Here is a 16,229-nt window from a genome sequence, read left to right on the forward strand (position 1 = left end):
ACAACAGTTGGTGACATTAAAGAACTTGTTTATTGCTAAGGCCATATGGTCAAAATTAAATGATTTAATAATAATGTATAACAATAACAATAACTTATTTCACTAGTATATAGCTGTTGAACGACAAAAACAATCACCAGGTGGGAAAAGGACATTTACAATAACTTCAAATGCACCACGAGGCTGTAGTTTACCAGTTTCATTGAACGCACCGTCTGTGTTGTTTTTCCAACGGCTAAAACACAGTCACACTTTACACCGTTTAGGGTAGCCCCTCTTTTGTTTACCTTTGATTTAACCAATCTGAGTCTGGGGACAGACACCGTGGTTATTAGACTGTGAGTGGGCGACTGCTCCAACGGAAGCCCAGAGGAGCGCGTTGCACTGCACCTCTGATTACTAATATCAAACATGGGTTGTCATGGTTTAAGATCGATAGACTCGGTCAGATTTTTTGATATGAGAGCGGCTCCGTCCAAGGTGGGATGAATGCCGTCACTCCTAATCAGACCAGGCTTTCCCCAGAACCCCCCCAGTTATCTATGCAGGCCACGTCATTAGCTGGGCACCACCCCGACTACCAGCGGTGGAATGGTGACATGCGGCTGTACATTTCATCGCTGATCAGGTTTGGCAGGGGTCCAGAGAAAACTACTGAGTCCGACATTGTCTTTGCATATGCACAAAGTGACTTAACATTAATTTTAGTAATCTCCGATTTGCGTAATGGGGTATCATTACCACCTACGTGAAGTATGATCTTACTGTATTTACGGTTATTTTTAGCCAGCAGCTTTAGATGGGATTCTACATCACCCGCTCTGGCCCCAGGGACGCACACGACCGTAGCCGCTGGAGCTGCCAGCCTCACATATCGCAGTATAGAGCTCCCAATAACCAGAGCTAGCTTCTCAGCGGGTGTATCACTGAGTGGGGAGAACCTGTTAGAAAGGCAAAAATGCTCCGGTTTAGAGCGACCGCAGCCATGTACACTCCCTGGTTTAGAGCGACCGCAGCGCTACGCTTCCCTCAGACAGTCACCCACTCGCCAGACTGCTCGGGGTCTGCCGGGGGACTGCTAACAGAAGCTACAGCATGTTGGCAACAGCTACGGAGGAGCGCTGGCTAGCTGCGGAAGCCATGGGCGTAAATCTGATCTAACAGTAGGGGGGGACAATAAACATTACATTTCTGAAGAGCAATTTTTGATGGGGGACACAAATAATACAGCACAATTATACTGGTAGAGGACATGTGTACACAAGCCACAAAAATACCTTAAAACATAATGACTTATTTTGAAAAAGTGTCCCCATATAAAAGAAATACAATACTTTTGTACACTTATTAAATTAGCTGATCATAATATAAATTAGTGAGCCACTGGTAAAGCTCATCAAATATGAGTTAGGTTCACAGGTTCACCACGCGGTCATATTATAATTATATTATAAATATTAGGTTTCTTCAGGGACAGAGGATATATATTTAACTGATCAGCCACTTCAAACACAACTGTAGATCTTCAATATTAACCCTAATATCAGTTCACACACATAACGTTAGGTTTATCGCCGTGGTAACGGTAGTTGTAGTGGGTGCATTTCTACCCAACAAGCTATTAAACAAGCTAGCTAACGTTACATTATATTACACTAACACAGCAAACTTTTTGTCATAACTAATTCATTAATTACTCAGCATCATTTCTATTTGAGAAAAGAACAACTTCATCCGATGTTTAATGTGAATAAAACAGCCTTGAACCGCCTACTTACTACACTCCTGTCACTACCATAGACTATATATTATTATTATTATTATTCATATTATACAGTCTATGGTAAATACCCGATGTGACTGGGAGTCGAGTGCAGATCCGATTCCTAACGTACAGCAGGCAGTGGACCAAACCACTGTGAGGCAAGGGAGGGGGGTGATATTTCTAGGGGGGGACAACCCTTAGAAGGGGGGGGGGGGGGTCCTGACCCCCCTGGGATTTATGCCCTTGGCGGAAGCATATGATTTTGATTCCATGGTGGGGCGTCGTGCCTCTAACTCACTAAGCCTCGCTTCCAGAGCAGCGAATAAACTACATTTATTACATATATCCTTTCATTATCACTAAAGGAGGCGGAGGAATAGCTAAACATTTGACACACAGAGCAAGAGAGGGTAGGAGAGGAATCAGCCATTGCTAATGGCTAAGCTAAAGTAGCTAGCAGCGATCCAACTATTGTGAGATCAGCGGGGCAGTCGCTGCAAGAGAAGATAGCTGTAGGTGCTTGAGTAAACTAGTGTAGTTTAAAGGCAATCCAGGCAAATAGCGGCTGAATTAAACAAATGCTTATGCTCATGCCCCGTTGATGCGGGCTCTAAGCGTAGCAAGTGTAGGCCTAGTTTAAGCGATCCAGGCAATTAGCCGCTAAGTTAGCCGCTAAATTAAACGCTGTTTAAATTAAACAAATGCTTATGCTCATGCCCCGTTGATGCGGCTCTAAGCAAGGCACATTTTCTTTAATTGCAATCGAGGCAAATAGTCGCTAATTTAAATAACAAAGCAGAGTTGAGTAAATGTTTTGCTGGAGCAGCAAACTAGCGTCTGTACACGGGAACACCGGAAGTCTTACCGTAAACGTCCAGTGACGTAGTAAATGCAGACCCATATATAGTACCCATGTTTAATATATAGTACCCATATATAGTACCCATGTTTAGTATATAGTACCCATATATAGTACCCATGTTTAATATATAGTACCCATATATAGTACCCATGTTTAGTATATAGTACCCATATATAGTACCCATGTTTAGTATATAGTACCCATGTTTAGTATATAGTACCCATATATAGTACCCATGTTTAGTATATAGTACCCATGTTCAGTATATAGTACCCATATATAGTATATAGTACCCATGTTCAGTATATAGTACCCATATATAGTACCCATATATAGTATATAGTACCCATGTTCAGTATATAGTACCCATATATAGTATATAGTACCCATGTTCAGTATATAGTACCCATATATAGTATATAGTACCCATGTTCAGTATATAGTACCCATATATAGTACGCATGTTTAATATATATTAGTACCCATGTTCAGTATATAGTACGCATATATAGTACCCATGTTCAATATATAGTACCCATATATAGTACCCATGTTCAGTATATAGTACCCATATATAGTATATAGCACCCATGTTCAGTATATAGTACCCATATATAGCATATAGTACCCATATATAGTACCCATGTTCAGTATATAGTACCCATATATAGCATATAGTACCCATATATAGTACCCATGTTTAGTATATAGTACCCATGTTCAGTATATAGTACCCATATATAGTATATAGTACCCATGTTCAGTATATAGTACCCATATATAGTACCCATATATAGTATATAGAACCCATGTTCAGTATATAGTACCCATATATAGTATATAGTACCCATGTTCAGTATATAGTACCCATATATAGTATATAGTACCCATGTTCAGTATATAGTACCCATATATAGTACCCATGTTCAGTATATAGTACGCATATATAGTACCCATGTTCAATATATAGTACCCATATATAGTACCCATGTTCAGTATATAGTACCCATATATAGTATATAGCACCCATGTTCAGTATATAGTACCCATATATAGCATATAGTACCCATATATAGTACCCATGTTCAGTATATAGTACCCATATATAGCATATAGTACCCATATATAGTACCCATGTTTAGTATATAGTACCCATGTTCAGTATATAGTACCCATATATAGCATATAGTACCCATGTTCAGTATATAGTACCCATGTTTAGTATATAGTACCCATGTTCAGTATATAGTACCCATATATAGTATATAGTACCCATGTTCAGTATATAGTACCCATATATAGTATATAGTACCCATGTTTAGTATATAGTACCCATGTTCAGTATATAGTGCCCATGTTCAGTATATAGTACCCATGTTCATTATATAGTACCCATATATAGCATATAGTACCCATGTTTAGTATATAGTACCCATGTTCAGTATATAGTACCCATGTTCAGTATATAGTACCCATATATAGCATATAGTACCCATGTTTAGGATATAGTACCCATGTTCAGTATATAGTACCCATGTTCAGTATATAGTACCCATATATAGCATATAGTACCCATGTTTAGTGTATAGTACCCATGTTCAGTATATAGTACCCATGTTCAGTATATAGTAACCATATATATAGCATATAGTACCCATGTTCAGTATATAGTACCCATGTTTAGTATATAGTACCCATATATAGTATATAGTACCCATGTTCAGTATATAGTACCCATGTTTAGTATACAGTAACCATATATAGTATATAGTACCCATGTTCAGTATATAGTACCCATGTTCAGTATATAGTACCCATATATAGTATATAGTACCCATGTTTAGTATATAGTACCCATGTTTAGTATATAGTACCCGTATATATATAATATATAGTACCCATGTTCAGTATATAGTACCCATGTTTAGTATATAGTACCCATATATAGAATATAGTACCCATGTTCAGTATATAGTACCAATATATAGTACCCATGTTCAGTATATAGTACCCATATATAGCATATAGTACCCATGTTTAGTATATAGTACCCGTATATATATAATATATAGTACCCATGTTCAGTATATAGTACCCATGTTCAGTATATAGTACCCATATATAGCATATAGTACCCATATATAGTACCCATGTTCAGTATATAGTACCCATATATAGCATATAGTACCCATGTTTAGTATATAGTACCCATGTTCAGTATATAGTACCCATATATAGCATATAGTACCCATGTTTAGTATATAGTACCCATGTTCAGTATATAGTACCCATGTTCAGTATATAGTACCCATATATAGCATATAGTACCCATGTTTAGTATATAGTACCCATGTTCAGTATATAGTACCCATGTTCAGTATATAGTACCCATATATAGCATATAGTACCCATGTTTAGTATATAGTACCCATGTTCAGTATATAGTACCCATGTTCAGTATATAGTACCCATATATAGCATATAGTACCCATATATAGTACCCATGTTCAGTATATAGTACCCATATATAGCATATAGTACCCATATATAGTACCCATGTTTAGTATATAGTACCCATGTTCAGTATATAGTACCCATGTTCAGTATATAGTACCCATGTTCATTATATAGTACCCATATATAGTATATAGTACCCATGTTTAGTATATAGTACCCATGTTCAGTATATAGTGCCCATGTTCAGTATATAGTACCCATGTTCATTATATAGTACCCATATATAGCATATAGTACCCATGTTTAGTATATAGTACCCATGTTCAGTATATAGTACCCATGTTCAGTATATAGTACCCATATATAGCATATAGTACCCATGTTTAGTATATAGTACCCATGTTCAGTATATAGTACCCATGTTCAGTATATAGTACCCATATATAGCATATAGTACCCATGTTTAGTGTATAGTACCCATGTTCAGTATATAGTACCCATGTTCAGTATATAGTAACCATATATATAGCATATAGTACCCATGTTCAGTATATAGTACCCATGTTTAGTATATAGTACCCATATATAGTATATAGTACCCATGTTCAGTATATAGTACCCATGTTTAGTATACAGTAACCATATATAGTATATAGTACCCATGTTCAGTATATAGTACCCATGTTCAGTATATAGTACCCATATATAGTATATAGTACCCATGTTTAGTATATAGTACCCATGTTTAGTATATAGTACCCGTATATATATAATATATAGTACCCATGTTCAGTATATAGTACCCATGTTTAGTATATAGTACCCATATATAGAATATAGTACCCATGTTCAGTATATAGTACCAATATATAGTACCCATGTTCAGTATATAGTACCCGTATATATATAATATATAGTACCCATGTTCAGTATATAGTACCCATGTTCAGTATATAGTACCCATATATAGCATATAGTACCCATATATAGTACCCATGTTCAGTATATAGTACCCATATATAGCATATAGTACCCATGTTTAGTATATAGTACCCATGTTCAGTATATAGTACCCATATATAGCATATAGTGCCCATGTTCAGTATATAGTACCCATGTTCATTATATAGTACCCATATATAGCATATAGTACCCATGTTTAGTATATAGTACCCATGTTCAGTATATAGTACCCATATATAGCATATAGTGCCCATGTTCAGTATATAGTACCCATGTTCATTATATAGTACCCATATATAGCATATAGTACCCATGTTTAGTATATAGTACCCATGTTCAGTATATAGTACCCATGTTAAGTATATAGTACCCATATATAGCATATAGTACCCATGTTTAGTATATAGTACCCATGTTCAGTATATAGTACCCATGTTCAGTATATAGTACCCATATATAGCATATAGTACCCATGTTTAGTGTATAGTACCCATGTTCAGTATATAGTACCCATGTTCAGTATATAGTACCCATATATAGCATATAGTACCCATGTTTAGTGTATAGTACCCATGTTCAGTATAAAGTACCCATGTTCAGTATATAGTAACCATATATATAGCATATAGTACCCATGTTTAGTATATAGTACCCATGTTCAATATATAGTACCCATATATAGTACCCATGTTCAGTATATAGTACCCATATATAGTATATAGTACCCATGTTTAGTATATAGTACCCATGTTTAGTATATAGTACCCGTATATATATAATATATAGTACCCATGTTCAGTATATAGTACCCATGTTCAGTATATAGTACCCATATATAGCATATAGTACCCATATATAGTACCCATGTTCAGTATATAGTACCCATATATAGCATATAGTACCCATGTTTAGTATATAGTACCCATGTTCAGTATATAGTACCCACATATAGCATATAGTACCCATGTTCAGTATATAGTACCTATGTTCAGTATATAGCACCCATATATAGTATATAGTACCCATATATAGTATATAGTACCCATGTTCAGTATATAGTACCTATGTTCAGTATATAGTACCCATATATAGTATATAGTACCCATGTTCAGTATATAGTGCCCATGGTCAGTATATAGTACCCATGTTCAGTATATAGTACCCATATATAGCATATGGTACCCATGTTTAGTATATAGTACCCATGTTCAGTATATAGTACCCATGTTCAGTATATAGTACCCATATATAGCATATAGTACCCATGTTTAGTATATAGTACCCATGTTCAGTATATAGTACCCATATATAGCATATAGTACCCATGTTTAGTGTATAGTACCCATGTTCAGTATATAGTAACCATATATATAGCATATAGTACCCATGTTCAGTATATAGTACCCATGTTTAGTATATAGTACCCATATATAGTATATAGTACCCATATATAGTATATAGTACCCATGTTCAGTATATAGTACCCATATATAGCATATAGTACCCATGTTTAGTATATAGTACCCATGTTCAGTATATAGTACCCATGTTCAGTATATAGTACCCATATATAGCATATAGTACCCATGTTTAGTGTATAGTACCCATGTTCAGTATATAGTAACCATATTTATAGCATATAGTACCCATGTTCAGTATATAGTACCCATGTTTAGTATACAGTACCCATATATAGTATATAGTACCCATGTTCAGTATATAGTACCCATGTTCAGTATATAGTACCCATATATAGTATATAGTACCCATGTTCAGTATATAGTACCCATGTTCAGTATATAGTACCCATATATAGCATATAGTACCCATGTTTAGTATATAGTACCCATGTTTAGTATATAGTACCCGTATATATAATATATAGTACCCATGTTCAGTATATAGTACCCATATATAGCATATAGTACCCATGTTTAGTATATAGTACCCATGTTATATAGTACCCATGTTCAGTATATAGTACCCATATATAGCATATAGTACCCATATATAGTACCCATGTTCAGTATATAGTACCCATATATAGCATATAGTACCCATATATAGTACCCATGTTTAGTATATAGTACCCATGTTCAGTATATAGTACCCATGTTCAGTATATAGTACCCATGTTCATTATATAGTACCCATATATAGTATATAGTACCCATGTTTAGTATATAGTACCCATGTTCAGTATATAGTGCCCATGTTCAGTATATAGTACCCATGTTCATTATATAGTACCCATATATAGCATATAGTACCCATGTTTAGTATATAGTACCCATGTTCAGTATATAGTACCCATGTTCAGTATATAGTACCCATATATAGCATATAGTACCCATGTTTAGTATATAGTACCCATGTTCAGTATATAGTACCCATGTTCAGTATATAGTACCCATATATAGCATATAGTACCCATGTTTAGTGTATAGTACCCATGTTCAGTATATAGTACCCATGTTCAGTATATAGTAACCATATATATAGCATATAGTACCCATGTTCAGTATATAGTACCCATGTTTAGTATATAGTACCCATATATAGTATATAGTACCCATGTTCAGTATATAGTACCCATGTTTAGTATACAGTAACCATATATAGTATATAGTACCCATGTTCAGTATATAGTACCCATGTTCAGTATATAGTACCCATATATAGTATATAGTACCCATGTTTAGTATATAGTACCCATGTTTAGTATATAGTACCCGTATATATATAATATATAGTACCCATGTTCAGTATATAGTACCCATGTTTAGTATATAGTACCCATATATAGAATATAGTACCCATGTTCAGTATATAGTACCAATATATAGTACCCATGTTCAGTATATAGTACCCATATATAGCATATAGTACCCATGTTTAGTATATAGTACCCGTATATATATAATATATAGTACCCATGTTCAGTATATAGTACCCATGTTCAGTATATAGTACCCATATATAGCATATAGTACCCATATATAGTACCCATGTTCAGTATATAGTACCCATATATAGCATATAGTACCCATGTTTAGTATATAGTACCCATGTTCAGTATATAGTACCCATATATAGCATATAGTGCCCATGTTCAGTATATAGTACCCATGTTCATTATATAGTACCCATATATAGCATATAGTACCCATGTTTAGTATATAGTACCCATGTTCAGTATATAGTACCCATATATAGCATATAGTGCCCATGTTCAGTATATAGTACCCATGTTCATTATATAGTACCCATATATAGCATATAGTACCCATGTTTAGTATATAGTACCCATGTTCAGTATATAGTACCCATGTTAAGTATATAGTACCCATATATAGCATATAGTACCCATGTTTAGTATATAGTACCCATGTTCAGTATATAGTACCCATGTTCAGTATATAGTACCCATATATAGCATATAGTACCCATGTTTAGTGTATAGTACCCATGTTCAGTATATAGTACCCATGTTCAGTATATAGTACCCATATATAGCATATAGTACCCATGTTTAGTGTATAGTACCCATGTTCAGTATATAGTACCCATGTTCAGTATATAGTAACCATATATATAGCATATAGTACCCATGTTTAGTATATAGTACCCATGTTCAATATATAGTACCCATATATAGTACCCATGTTCAGTATATAGTACCCATATATAGTATATAGTACCCATGTTTAGTATATAGTACCCATGTTTAGTATATAGTACCCGTATATATATAATATATAGTACCCATGTTCAGTATATAGTACCCATGTTCAGTATATAGTACCCATATATAGCATATAGTACCCATATATAGTACCCATGTTCAGTATATAGTACCCATATATAGCATATAGTACCCATGTTTAGTATATAGTACCCATGTTCAGTATATAGTACCCACATATAGCATATAGTACCCATGTTCAGTATAGAGTACCTATGTTCAGTATATAGCACCCATATATAGTATATAGTACCCATATATAGTATATAGTACCCATGTTCAGTATATAGTACCTATGTTCAGTATATAGTACCCATATATAGTATATAGTACCCATGTTCAGTATATAGTGCCCATGGTCAGTATATAGTACCCATGTTCAGTATATAGTACCCATATATAGCATATGGTACCCATGTTTAGTATATAGTACCCATGTTCAGTATATAGTACCCATGTTCAGTATATAGTACCCATATATAGCATATAGTACCCATGTTTAGTATATAGTACCCATGTTCAGTATATAGTACCCATGTTAAGTATATAGTACCCATATATAGCATATAGTACCCATGTTTAGTATATAGTACCCATGTTCAGTATATAGTACCCATGTTCAGTATATAGTACCCATATATAGCATATAGTACCCATGTTTAGTGTATAGTACCCATGTTCAGTATATAGTACCCATATATAGCATATAGTACCCATGTTTAGTGTATAGTACCCATGTTCAGTATATAGTACCCATGTTCAGTATATAGTAACCATATATATAGCATATAGTACCCATGTTTAGTATATAGTACCCATGTTCAATATATAGTACCCATATATAGTACCCATGTTCAGTATATAGTACCCATATATAGTATATAGTACCCATGTTTAGTATATAGTACCCATGTTTAGTATATAGTACCCGTATATATATATAATATATAGTACCCATGTTCAGTATATAGTACCCATGTTCAGTATATAGTACCCATATATAGCATATAGTACCCATATATAGTACCCATGTTCAGTATATAGTACCCATATATAGCATATAGTACCCATGTTTAGTATATAGTACCCATGTTCAGTATATAGTACCCACATATAGCATATAGTACCCATGTTCAGTATAGAGTACCTATGTTCAGTATATAGCACCCATATATAGTATATAGTACCCATATATAGTATATAGTACCCATGTTCAGTATATAGTACCTATGTTCAGTATATAGTACCCATATATAGTATATAGTACCCATGTTCAGTATATAGTGCCCATGGTCAGTATATAGTACCCATGTTCAGTATATAGTACCCATATATAGCATATGGTACCCATGTTTAGTATATAGTACCCATGTTCAGTATATAGTACCCATGTTCAGTATATAGTACCCATATATAGCATATAGTACCCATGTTTAGTATATAGTACCCATGTTCAGTATATAGTACCCATATATAGCATATAGTACCCATGTTTAGTGTATAGTACCCATGTTCAGTATATAGTAACCATATATATAGCATATAGTACCCATGTTCAGTATATAGTACCCATGTTTAGTATATAGTACCCATATATAGTATATAGTACCCATATATAGTATATAGTACCCATGTTCAGTATATAGTACCCATATATAGCATATAGTACCCATGTTTAGTATATAGTACCCATGTTCAGTATATAGTACCCATGTTCAGTATATAGTACCCATATATAGCATATAGTACCCATGTTTAGTGTATAGTACCCATGTTCAGTATATAGTAACCATATTTATAGCATATAGTACCCATGTTCAGTATATAGTACCCATGTTTAGTATACAGTACCCATATATAGTATATAGTACCCATGTTCAGTATATAGTACCCATGTTCAGTATATAGTACCCATATATAGTATATAGTACCCATGTTCAGTATATAGTACCCATGTTCAGTATATAGTACCCATGTTCAGTATATAGTACCCATATATAGCATATAGTACCCATGTTTAGTATATAGTACCCATGTTTAGTATATAGTACCCGTATATATAATATATAGTACCCATGTTCAGTATATAGTACCCATGTTCAGTATATAGTACCCATATATAGCATATAGTACCCATGTTTAGTATATAGTACCCATGTTATATAGTACCCATGTTCAGTATATAGTACCCATATATAGCATATAGTACCCATATATAGTACCCATGTTCAGTATATAGTACCCATATATAGCATATAGTACCCATATATAGTACCCATGTTTAGTATATAGTACCCATGTTCAGTATATAGTACCCATGTTCAGTATATAGTACCCATGTTCATTATATAGTACCCATATATAGTATATAGTACCCATGTTTAGTATATAGTACCCATGTTCAGTATATAGTGCCCATGTTCAGTATATAGTACCCATGTTCATTATATAGTACCCATATATAGCATATAGTACCCATGTTTAGTATATAGTACCCATGTTCAGTATATAGTACCCATGTTCAGTATATAGTACCCATATATAGCATATAGTACCCATGTTTAGTATATAGTACCCATGTTCAGTATATAGTACCCATGTTCAGTATATAGTACCCATGTTTAGTATACAGTAACCATATATAGTATATAGTACCCATGTTCAGTATATAGTACCCATGTTCAGTATATAGTACCCATATATAGTATATAGTACCCATGTTTAGTATATAGTACCCATGTTTAGTATATAGTACCCGTATATATATAATATATAGTACCCATGTTCAGTATATAGTACCCATGTTCAGTATATAGTACCCATATATAGCATATAGTACCCATATATAGTACCCATGTTCAGTATATAGTACCCATATATAGCATATAGTACCCATGTTTAGTATATAGTACCCATGTTCAGTATATAGTACCCACATATAGCATATAGTACCCATGTTCAGTATATAGTACCTATGTTCAGTATATAGCACCCATATATAGTATATAGTACCCATATATAGTATATAGTACCCATGTTCAGTATATAGTACCTATGTTCAGTATATAGTACCCATATATAGTATATAGTACCCATGTTCAGTATATAGTGCCCATGGTCAGTATATAGTACCCATGTTCAGTATATAGTACCCATATATAGCATATGGTACCCATGTTTAGTATATAGTACCCATGTTCAGTATATAGTACCCATGTTCAGTATATAGTACCCATATATAGCATATAGTACCCATGTTTAGTATATAGTACCCATGTTCAGTATATAGTACCCATATATAGCATATAGTACCCATGTTTAGTGTATAGTACCCATGTTCAGTATATAGTAACCATATATATAGCATATAGTACCCATGTTCAGTATATAGTACCCATGTTTAGTATATAGTACCCATATATAGTATATAGTACCCATATATAGTATATAGTACCCATGTTCAGTATATAGTACCCATATATAGCATATAGTACCCATGTTTAGTATATAGTACCCATGTTCAGTATATAGTACCCATGTTCAGTATATAGTACCCATATATAGCATATAGTACCCATGTTTAGTGTATAGTACCCATGTTCAGTATATAGTAACCATATTTATAGCATATAGTACCCATGTTCAGTATATAGTACCCATGTTTAGTATACAGTACCCATATATAGTATATAGTACCCATGTTCAGTATATAGTACCCATGTTCAGTATATAGTACCCATATATAGTATATAGTACCCATGTTCAGTATATAGTACCCATGTTCAGTATATAGTACCCATATATAGCATATAGTACCCATGTTTAGTATATAGTACCCATGTTTAGTATATAGTACCCGTATATATAATATATAGTACCCATGTTCAGTATATAGTACCCATGTTCAGTATATAGTACCCATATATAGCATATAGTACCCATGTTTAGTATATAGTACCCATGTTATATAGTACCCATGTTCAGTATATAGTACCCATATATAGCATATAGTACCCATGTTCAGTATATAGTACCCATGTTTAGTATATAGTACCCATGTTCAGTATATAGTACCCATGTTCAGTATATAGTACCCATATATAGCATATAGTACCCATGTTCAGTATATAGTACCCATGTTCAGTATATTGTACCCATGTTTAGTATATAGTACCCATGTTCAGTATATAGTACCCATGTTCAGTATATAGTACCCATATATAGCATATAGTACCCATGTTCAGTATATAGTACCCATGTTCAGTATATAGTACCCATGTTTAGTATATAGTACCCATGTTTAGTATATAGTACCCATGTTCAGTATATAGTACCCATGTTCAGTATATAGTACCCATATATAGCATATAGTACCCATGTTTAGTATATAGTACCCATGTTCAGTATATAGTACCCATGTTCAGTATATAGTACCCATATATATAGCATATAGTACCCATGTTCAGTATATAGTACCCATGTTTAGTATATAGTACCCATATATAGTATATAGTACCCATGTTCAGTATATAGTACCCATGTTCAGTATATAGTACCCATGTTTAGTATATAGTACCCATGTTTAGAATATAGTACCCATGTTCAGTATATAGTACCCATATATAGCATATAGTACCCATGTTTAGTGTATAGTACCCATGTTCAGTATATAGTACCCATGTTCAGTATATAGTACCCATATATAGCATATAGTACCCATATATAGTACCCATGTTCAGTATATAGTACCCATATATAGCATATAGTACCCATGTTTAGTATATAGTACCCATGTTCAGTATATAGTACCCATATATAGCATATAGTGCCCATGTTCAGTATATAGTACCCATGTTCATTATATAGTACCCATATATAGCATATAGTACCCATGTTTAGTATATGGTACCCATGTTCAGTATATAGTACCCATGTTCAGTATATAGTACCCATATATAGCATATAGTACCCATGTTTAGTATATAGTACCCATGTTCAGTATATAGTACCCATGTTCAGTATATAGTACCCATATATAGCATATAGTACCCATGTTTAGTGTATAGTACCCATGTTCAGTATATAGTACCCATGTTCAGTATATAGTAACCATATATATAGCATATAGTACCCATGTTCAGTATATAGTACCCATATATAGCATATAGTACCCATGTTTAGTATATAGTACCCATGTTCAGTATATAGTACCCATGTTCAGTATATAGTACCCATATATAGCATATAGTACCCATGTTTAGTGTATAGTACCCATGTTCAGTATATAGTAACCATATTTATAGCATATAGTACCCATGTTCAGTATATAGTACCCATGTTCAGTATATAGTACCCATATATAGTACCCATGTTCAGTAAATAGTACCCATGTTCAGTATATAGTACCCATGTTCAGTATATAGTACCCATATATAGCATATAGTACCCATGTTTAGTATATAGTACCCATGTTTAGTATATAGTACCCGTATATATATAATATATAGTACCCATGTTCAGTATATAGTACCCATGTTTTGTATATAGTACCCATATGTAGCATATAGTACCCATGTTTAGTATATAGTACCCATGTTTAGTATATAGTACCCGTATATATATAATATATAGTACCCATGTTCAGTATATAGTACCCATGTTCAGTATATAGTACCCATATATAGCATATAGTACCCATGTTTAGTATATAGTACCCATGTTATATAGTACCCATGTTCAGTATATAGTACCCATATATAGCATATAGTACCCATGTTCAGTATATAGTACCCATGTTTAGTATATAGTACCCATGTTCAGTATATAGTACCCATGTTCAGTATATAGTACCCATATATAGCATATAGTACCCATGTTCAGTATATAGTACCCATGTTCAGTATATAGTACACATGTTTAGTATATAGTACCCATGTTTAGAATATAGTACCCATGTTCAGTATATAGTACCCATATATAGCATATAGTACCCATGTTTAGTATATAGTACCCATGTTTAGTATATAGTACCCATATATAGTATATAGTACCCATGTTCAGTATATAGTACCCGTGTTTAGTATACAGTACCCATATATAGTATATAGTATCCATGTTCAGTATATAGTACCAATATATAGTATATAGTACCCATGTTTAGTATATAGTACCCATGTTCAGTATATAGTACCCATGTTCAGTATATAGTACCCATATATAGCATATAGTACCCATGTTTAGTATATAGTACCCATGTTTAGTATATAGTACCCGTATATATATAATATATAGTACCCATGTTCAGTATATAGTAGCCATGTTCAGTATATAGTACCCATATATAGCATATAGTACCCATGTTTAGTATATAGTACCCATGTTTAGTATATAGTACCCGTATATATATAATATATAGTACCCATGTTCAGTATATAGTA

Source organism: Sander lucioperca, chromosome 4, assembly GCF_008315115.2.
Source record: "Sander lucioperca isolate FBNREF2018 chromosome 4, SLUC_FBN_1.2, whole genome shotgun sequence".
NCBI classification, from domain to species: Eukaryota; Metazoa; Chordata; class Actinopteri; order Perciformes; family Percidae; genus Sander; species Sander lucioperca.